Consider the following 9,544-nt stretch of genomic DNA (forward strand, 5'->3'; position numbering starts at 1 on the left):
CTCCCCCAGAACGGGCATCCGAAAACAGGCAGCTATTGAGCGCCAGTGACACTGTCAATTATTCACCACACTAAGCCAGTGGCCAGGCAGCATCCATGGGGCCTGAGTTCAATATTTCTCGGCTATGAAGGCTGGTCTCCAGGATGAATGCATTTACAAGGGTCTGACTTGTTCGTTACCTGTTACACAGGAGGGACTACGCACCTAGTAACACGTTAGTTACTATGCAGCTGTGTAAGACCCACCTATAGGGATGAAGCCAATCGAGTTCTCTAGCAGCAACGCTGAAAGCATAATGCACCAAATAGAGACTTTCTAAAGAATATTTTAACTATCCTGTAGCATTTAATAGGGAATTATGGCCTCGATCCCACCAACACACCTGTGGGTGACTTTAAGGCACATGAGCAAGATTACTTGCATGTATAAGCATTGGCAAGGCTGGGGGCCAAAGGGGCAGATTTTCAATGGTATTTAGGTGCCCAAAGAAGTAGGTAGGTGCCTAGTGGGATTTTCAATTACTAGCGCTTTTGAAATCTCCACCTATTTGCTTCTTGAGGCACTTTCACCCCATTAACACCCTGGCCCTAAATCCCTACTAGAGAACATAAGAGAAGCCTTACTGCATCAGACCAATGGTCCATCTAGCCCAGGGTCCTGTCTTCAGACAGTGGCCGGCATAGGCAGTGTGTGAACTGCCCAATCGAGGAATCTAGCCCCTGCTCCTTCCCCTTCTGCCCGAAGCCCCATCCCTCTCCTCCCCTCCTCTGCCGAAGCCCCGAGCCCTCGAGGGCCCCCAGTCCCAGAGCGCTAGCCAAGTGGCACGGCCTCACCCTGGTGTGCCAGGCAGCATGAACACCGGCCCCAGCTGCCCAAGTCCCAGCTGCAGGCCAGTCCTCCCTAGCTCGAGCCCTGGCCCAGCCCAGGGGAACAGTGGGAAGCAGGAGTGGGCCTTGGGGCAGAGCATGGCAGGGCCACACCTGACTGTTTCGGGAGGCTCAGCCTCCTCGGGCCTGGGATACCCACTGCTCATGGTGGCCAGTGCGCGATGCTTCAGAGGGAATTAACAGAACTGGGCAATTATCGAGCGATCCATCTCCTGTCGTCCAGTCCCATCCTCTGGCAGCTAGAGGCTTAGGGACACCCAGAGCATGGGGTGCATTCCTGACCATCTTGGACGAGAATTCAATAGGTGGCTTCAAGAATTCTCTAGGAATGGTATCCTTCTCGATTCAGGACTTTCCATGAGGGCTCCATTGTGCACACCTGAGTTGTTAGGTTCCTACCAGCTAACATAATGTTCTGGCTGTGACGCTGCACTCCATAAAGATTATAGAAATATGCTTATGAGTGTAAATATGACATAACTGGAATATGTTATATGCTACATATGCCATGTAACATCTCTCTGCAAAAGTTATGACCTACTAAGTATATTCATCCTATTTGTATGCATGTATCATTTTTATATCGGAAGTGATGAGTGTTGGCTCTATGCTTGTATTTAAAGTGTTTGCTGTAGGGACACAGAAGAAAGGTTTGCCCACCATGTTGTGAAGGGAGTACTCAAGTAATTGGGAGTACATAACTAACAATGGACTTTGGGAGACGCCAATCCACATCTGAGCTTCCCTGGGAACGTTCATACTAACATGTAAACAATGGCATCGACCTGCAAAAAGGTGAATCATTCAGGACAAGTGACTTGCCCAGGTGGCCACAAAATCCATCTTGTTGCTGTGACTTTGCACAGGAGAACAAAGAGGTTTCTGCCCACAAGAGAGAGAACATAAAAGGCCCTGGAAGCCTCTCCATTTTGTCTTCAGCTGGCTTAAGAGATGGCCTCTCCACCCCAAAGAGATGCCTGAAAGAAACTGGAACAAAGGACAGTAACTACAGGGGTGTGAGTGACTGCTGGGCCCAGACTAGGAAGGAGTCCAGTCTGTGAAAGAATCTTTTTGGAACATCTCTGGAGGTGAGATTTCATCTGTAATCAGTTTCTTACTGTATTAGGCTTAGACTTGCATGTTTTGTTTTATTTTGCTTGGTAACTTACTTTGTTCTGTCTGTTATTACTAGGAACCACTTAAATCCTACTTGTTATACTTAATAAAATCACTTTTGTTTATTAATTAACCCAGAGTAAGTAATTAATACCTGGGGGAGCAAACAGCCGGGCATCTCTCTCTATCAGTGTTATAGAAGGTGGACAATTTATGAGTTTACCCCGTATAAACTTTATACAGAGTAAAACGGATTTATTTGGGGTTTGGACCCCATTGGGAACTGGATGCTAGAGACAGGAGCACTTTCTAAGCCATTTTCAGTTAAGTCTGCAGCTTTGGGGGCATGGGTCAGACCCTGGGTCTGTGTTGCGGCAGATTAGCATATCTGGCTCCACAAGGCAGAGTTCTGAAATCCCAAGTTGGCAAGGAAAACGGGCTCAGAGGTAGGCTCAGCACATCAGGTGACAGACCCAAGGGGGTTTCTGTGACCGAACCTGTCACTCTGGCCTTTACTGAACCAAGGAAAGATCCCATTTCCCAATGCATCTTCTTCAGTCGGCACCTTCATATTTCTTGGGGGCAGCCTGCATGCCTTTTATAAAGTACAGAATGTTTCTTGTTTCACTACTCTATAAACAAGTAGATAAAAAAGCCCCTTTCCCAGGACTCCAGTGATGCTCCTGAGAATGAGACCTGGGGTAGATGCTAACCCACATACTGTCTTTACAGGTCAACCAAAGTGGCTTTCATTGCCTCTCCCAGCATTCGAGTGCAAGCGCTCAAAACTCAAAATACAGCAGACTCAAACGAACGCTTTTTCTCTGGTCCCTGATTGGTGCGATGCAGCCGCTGGTTCAGATAGTGTATTATACTTGTGTACCCTTTAGGCAGTCAGATCAATTATCATCAATTATGCATTACTCCTTAGCTCATTGCAGAACCGCTGCCTCCAGCTGCTTCCAGCTGTGTCTGTTGGAGCAACAATTCTATTCCCTCGGAATAGCCTTTCAAGACGCCCCTCCCCATCTTTAGGAGAAAGTAACAGTCCAGCGCTGGCTGATTGATGGCTTTGAGTTAGGCCCTCCCGGGGTCTCATTAAAACAGGCTCCACTTAAAAACGAGAGGTGAGAATGGCCTGTGTCCCCTCCTCTTTCCCATTCTTCGGGCGGGGAACTGGCTGCCTGCCTGGCCCCTGGCAGTGCCTGAGATTGTATCTAATCAGCTGCTGTCACAACTGACAGCAGCCCTGGAAATCTTTGGCCATTTACAGGAACATGCTCCTGGGTGGCCCATGAGCCTTCTCCCTGTCCATATCCCCTACAGCCACCGGATCAGACCTGACCCCAGCTGGAATAAAGCCAGGGTCACTCCCACCAGGTATGTCTGTCTCCCGCCTGCCTTGGGTCTGTTCTTCCTGCCTGTCTTTCAGTTCTGGCTTCCTCCCAAACATCCCCCTGGCTGGCGGCCTTCCGCCGGGTGCCCTCCCCTTGGCCGATCTGCCGACTGGGTCTTTATTCTTAAATCCAGCCCCGCACTCTGCCTGCTTGGACCACACCCCAGAGTGATGGGAGTTGTGCTGAGTGGGGAGTGCAGGCTCCAGACTACAGACAATCAGGGCTGCTCAGGGTTACACCTCCACTAGGGAGCAAAACCGCCATCTGCGGCATTTGAGAACTCTGCGTTTTTCTGCCCCCATCTCTAGGAGGGGAGTGGGACTTTGCACTGGCTCTGTTAGGACTGGGGAGCAGCACCTCTCATCAGCCATCTCCTGCCTGGATGCTGCCGTGCCAGCCAGAGCTACATCATCACAAGTGAGAACATGTCACTGGGTGGAGATCAAAGCCTCTGCAGGCTGCAAGCAGCCATTGCTCAAGGGTTGGGAAGTGTTTCTCTCATACAGGGCTGAACAGTTAGCCAAATCCTACAGGTAAGGAAGCGTGGGTCACAAAGATTGCCATCTGCAGAGCTCGGGACATTACTGCAATTCTGATCTTTATCCCCCTTGAGTAACCAATTGTGACATTTTTGCATTTTACTCCAGAGTGCTGCTTTGAATAATAACTTGGGGAGAAAGCCTTAATTTTCTGTGTCATAGTCACTTACCCCTTTAATTCTACTCACTCCAGTCTCCTCTCCTCTGCTATTTTTTATTCTTTGTAGATGAAAGGAAGGGAATTCATCCAATTTCATACTTACAGAATCAGGAAGAAATTACCTTGCGAATTGTGCTCTCCGGGCAGAGCTGAAGTCCCTGGTGAGAAGCGTGGGAAGCATCTGCACTAGCTGAATGCGTCACACAGTACCTGCCATACACACAGACCCTTATCCCCAATCCCTTTAAGTAATCGGTTTTCTCTACATCCACCCACACCAAGCCCAAGTGCCGTCAGAAGGCTGGCTCTCACACACCCTATTATTTTTGAAATGTATTTCAGAACAATGCTATGGGCAATGTGAATTCTGATCCACGGGCCAAGACAACAGATTGGGAAAATGTGCAGCTGATGATCCAGGGCCCGATTCCGAGGTGGTGTAAATCAGCAATGGAATTGTGCCAATTTGCACCAGCTGAAGATCTCTCACAGCTTCCAAACTGAGGTGAGAACAATGTTAAAAGGGTCAGAATTAAAGGCCCGGGAGGGCAGGGGCAGGAAATCACATTTTATATGCACAACAAATATTGGCCACTTAGCTTGATGTGATTTTGAGCCACTCAAATTTCACTTCATTGACAAAATAGCTGAGTTTGGGCCTCAGATCTGCAGCAACTTGAATTTTGTCCTGTTTCCATGGAAAGCCAATCTTTCAAAGGGGCGAGGGGAGACCTAATTTTTGCTCCATTTGGCTCAAAACTAGGCCCACTCACTTTTTTTGTTCTGAATATTTGGAAATCACCACAATATTTTCTGCACAAAAAAAAATGGGCACAGTTTTCGGTTTAAAATTAAGGCCCCGATCATGCAGTTGGATCCAGGTGACCAGCCCCTTGCAGCTGCTCTGATGCTCACAATGACAGAGACAGAGTAGCACCCATTTTTGACCACTCTTTCATTCAGACCTGGAGATGACACAATGCATGTACACCAGATAATTGTTGTGATCAATGCAAGGGGTTATGCATTTCTGAGGGTGCTCAGCACCCTCCCTTCCCATTGGCGTTATTTGGGATTCAAGGGATTTAGCAGTCAGAGGCCCTGCTCTGGTAAGTGGACACTGCAGCCTGGTTCCCTCTCCCATTTAGAGTCCCGGTGAGGGCAGTATGACTCAGTGCAAGAATAAAGGTCTGTGCTGGCCCTTTGCAGGATTGGGACCATCGGAGCACGGGTGCGCGCTCTCCCTTAGCAGAGCACAGGACCGATAATAACCAACCAGTCCTTGTACAACCCCAAGATGGAGATACAAGCCCATTCTGTAGTCTAGGTAATGGAGAGTTTCAGTGCTGCTTGGGATCAGAGCCCATGCACAGGTACAAGGCCCCGAGCTGATGTGTCTTCAAGCAGAATCTGCACAGATCTCAGCAGATTGGGGACCAGAGGCCCTGCTTCTTCCTTGGAGAGGAATTCTCAACAGGGCCTGCTCGGGAGTTCCCATAGGGCAGGGAGAGCTCCCCTCCTTTGGAAAACAACTCTCCCTGATCCCAGCCAGAGCCTTCCAGGCCAGGGGCTTGGCGCACACAGCTCCAGGCAGGTGGATACACGGAGCTGTCAAGCTGAGTCAGCATAAAACAAGTGGCGCGAGCTGTCCTTCGCTGGGAATTAGTCTAGCCCATTCTCCAGCCAACGGGCTGTGACGGCTGCCTTTCCGCTCAAGGAGAGAGCTCCAGCTTTCTCTTGAACCTTCCCGTTACAGTTTACGTTTTGTTTTCCCCATGGATGGTTTTGCCATCAAATAAATGTCTCAACTGAATTCATCTTATTTTTTAAAATGAAAGCGTCAGCATATTAGCCAGGCCGATCATAAAAAGACAGATAAATCTGCCAAGAAATGCCGTTTAATATGAGTATTTGTTTAGAATAGCAATTGTTCCCTCGTGGGCCGTTGATTATAAAGAGAACATCTACCGGATGGTAGCAGTCCCATATCTTCCTTTAGCTAAAGGTTCAGCCTACTTGGGTTTCTATGCTAAACATTTTTGGCAGATGCACTTGTTAGAAAATGAGATTGGCTAGCATTACTAAAAACAAACCAACCCCTTGGAATATGGGGCTGTCTTACGCACTCTATGAGCAGCTATAAAATGCTTATTATTATAGGGGAGGGAAAAGCAAAGGTCTGTTCCCACAGACACAGAGAAGGATAAGACTAGAATGGGGTACGGGGAACTGAGGGGACCAAGAACACCAGTTGTGATCTGTTGCTGTCTGACCTGAGGTGCAGAATCTCCGGTCTCTCGCAGCAATCCCACATCTCCCTTCTACTTGTCACAACCGGACGATCAGGTCAGAGGCCAGGGACAGCACTGAAGGTCCGAGCTGGAGTCAGGAACCAGGAGTCTGAGCCAAGGGGCAGAGCCAGCATTGAGAACCAAGCACCAAAGCCAGGGGCAAAGCCAGAGTCCCAGTACAAAGCCTGGTGTTGGGATCAGAGTTGCAGTTCAAGGGCGGAGGCTGAGGGTCAGAGTCAGGGCTGGGGGGCCGAAAGTGAGCTAAGAGAAGCAGCTGCCTCGCCATAGCTGGCAGGGAAGTCTGCCTCATTGCAGACACCTCCTGGAACGCCTCCTGGAATTAAATAGGGCACCTGGCCCCAGGGGGCCGTGAGAGACACTGTCAGTCCAGCCAGCTGAGGTGGTACTCCCCGGACAGGTCTCAGTGATCATGCTTATGATCCTATCACGGTTGCCGGGGAGTGGTGTGGAGGTGTCAATCATCTCATGGACCCGCTCTAGTCCCGGCAGAACGTCACACCACTGGAGCTCTGCCCAGGGTGATGGCAGGTCTATTTCTTGTCCCTGGGGGCGCTGGAAGGCTAGGTGAATTCATCCAGAAGGTGTTTACAAACCTCTGAAAAACTGGCTCTGGAAGATCCCACCCTGGGCTCCCACAGCTAACCTCCAGTTGGGGGCATGGGGTGTCGATGCTGCAGCCACCTCTGCTGCACTGGCTTGTGTGCAGATAGCTCCAGGGGATGCTCCCCACGTGGCCAGCGCAGCCAGACGGGCGGGTGTTTTGTCGTGTACTGCTAACCAAAAACCATCAACAGGCAAGAGTTAAACAGGAAGCTCTTCCTCCCCCCACCCACTCCTCCTCCCAGGGAAACACTTTCCAGCAAGGGGAGCAAATTCTGGAGCTGAGGGCTATTCGCTGAGAACACCTTTCCACCTGGCACTAGGAACAGCAGCACCTAAAGGCATCAGCTCAGATCAGGGCCACATTGTGCTAGGTGCTGTAGAAATACATGGTAATGGAGGCCTTGCTCCAAAGAGCTTCTGGTCTAAATAGACAACCTAGGCAAAGAGTGGGAGGGAAAACTGAGGCATAAGGTGGGGAAGTGACTGCCCAAGGTCCCGCAGCAGATCAGTCAATAGAACCTAGATCTCCTGAGTTCCATACAGTGCCCCACCCATGATGCCTCTAGAGAACTAAGCCTAGAGGCACCTGCAGTGGCGGTGCACCTGACAAGGAGCGTATGGGCTCACACTCCCATCCCACTCAGTATTGTGCACCTCCCTCAGCAGTTCCCAGGGCTGCTCAGCCCCTCACAGGGTGGGGCCCTTTGTAGCTCTCATATAAAGACATTGACAAAATGGTGCATTCACAAAAAGGTTGGGTGCTCTCCCCTGCCCACGCCCCAGTCTTCCAGGCCAGGATGAGGTCTTGTCACTGACCCACCAGGTTCCTCTGCACAGCATGGAAGAAGAGAGCTGGGAGTTTAAACCAGCAAAAATGACCAGCCCAGCTGAAGGGGAATGAATGCTAGTGATTCTTCTTTGGAATCCTGCTCAGTTAAACCGTACAGGAAGGGGCTCGGCCTGCCCTCTTTCCACAGGTGAATCCCCCATGGGATTGGACACTACTGTTATTTAAAATGCACAAGAAACCTGGTCATACCCTGCTCCCCGGGGCAAGGAGCTCAGGAGGATCCAGGGACCTTTAACAGCACACTGCTACAGGGGAGTGTGCCAGTGCTTTGGTTGGCAGGTCTGCAGCACCCTCTTGTGGCTGAAGAGTTCACCACTGGCAAAGTCACTTTTTGTGTGTTTCTGGCACACAGGGGTGAAGAACGCACCCTCGCCTTGCTCTGCATTGGAAGTTGAGACAATCCACGTTCAGCTCTGGAAAATCATTGCAGGGGGTGTGTAGCTGCACAGGGCGAGTGCTATGCTCCCGTCGCACCTCAACAGAGCCCAGGAACTTAATCCCATTTCTATAGAAATACCAATGTTGGTCAAGGCGACAGATTAAGAATAAATTAGAACTGAATCCTTAGAGCCAGACTTTGGCCTGGACCCAGCAAGGTCTTTAATTACTTTAAGGATGTGAATAATCACATTGACATCACTGGGACTACACACATGCTTAAAATCTGCCATGTGCTCACACCCTCTGCTGGATCAGGATCTATAGAAGATTTGGTCCTTTCCTCTATAATGGGCTATCCTGGCTACACCAAGTCTCTCAGAAACACCCAGGAAGTTATAATTTGACTCTGATTCTGGTCTAAATACCATGAATCAAGCCCCATATTTTAATACGTGTTTTCTTTCACAGAAGACCGATTACAACACTACTATGGATAGTGATGGCAGGGAGCCATGACCAACAGGTAAGAACAGTGTCTCCAGTGCTTTCTATCAGCAATCTGAGGACAGAGTCTGAATCTGAGATAAGGCTGAGCTGAGGGACCCAAAGTCAAGTGTTCCTAACATTCCAGGGGGGCCTACATCCAAAATGCAAGAGAGGGTGAAAATGCTCCATCAAAATAACGTTTTTGTCTGAAAACACCTGTTTGGTGAAACAGACCATTTTGTGGGAAAATGTCCATTTTTCTAGAAAATTTGTAGGTTTTCGCTGACACATCCAAACCCTAAAAAATGAAAACATTTGGTCTGTGGGAACCGAAAGCTGGAATTTCTCAGATTCTGGGTTGTCAGTTTTTCACTGAAAGCCAAAAAAAGTAAAAGAATATTTTCAACAGAAATGGGGCAGGGGCGGAAAAGGTTTGCTCTAAATTTTTCTTAGGGGAAAACAATAATAATTCCCCAACCAGCTCCTCTGAACACAGAGATGGGCTCTGGCTGCCATGTTCACAGCTGAATCTTGGGCTGGACTTTCCTAAAGTTCCCAGGATGTCACGGTCCCATGCTCAGACCTGGGCTGCAGTCAGAACTTCCTCGTTGGTAAAACACCTCTGAGGATGTTGGGGGATGAGACCTGAGATTGGTAGTGGGGCATTATTACACAAAATGAGCATTCTGAATGGAAACGCTAAGTGGCAGCTTTCTGACACTTTCACAACCATGTGAGGAAATCCACTTTTTGATGTTGCTTAAGAACCAACCTTTTCAGCCACCAAACCGTTTGCAACCTCACATGCAAAGT

This window comes from Gopherus evgoodei, chromosome 10, assembly GCF_007399415.2.
Source record: "Gopherus evgoodei ecotype Sinaloan lineage chromosome 10, rGopEvg1_v1.p, whole genome shotgun sequence".
Classification (NCBI taxonomy): Eukaryota; Metazoa; Chordata; order Testudines; family Testudinidae; genus Gopherus; species Gopherus evgoodei.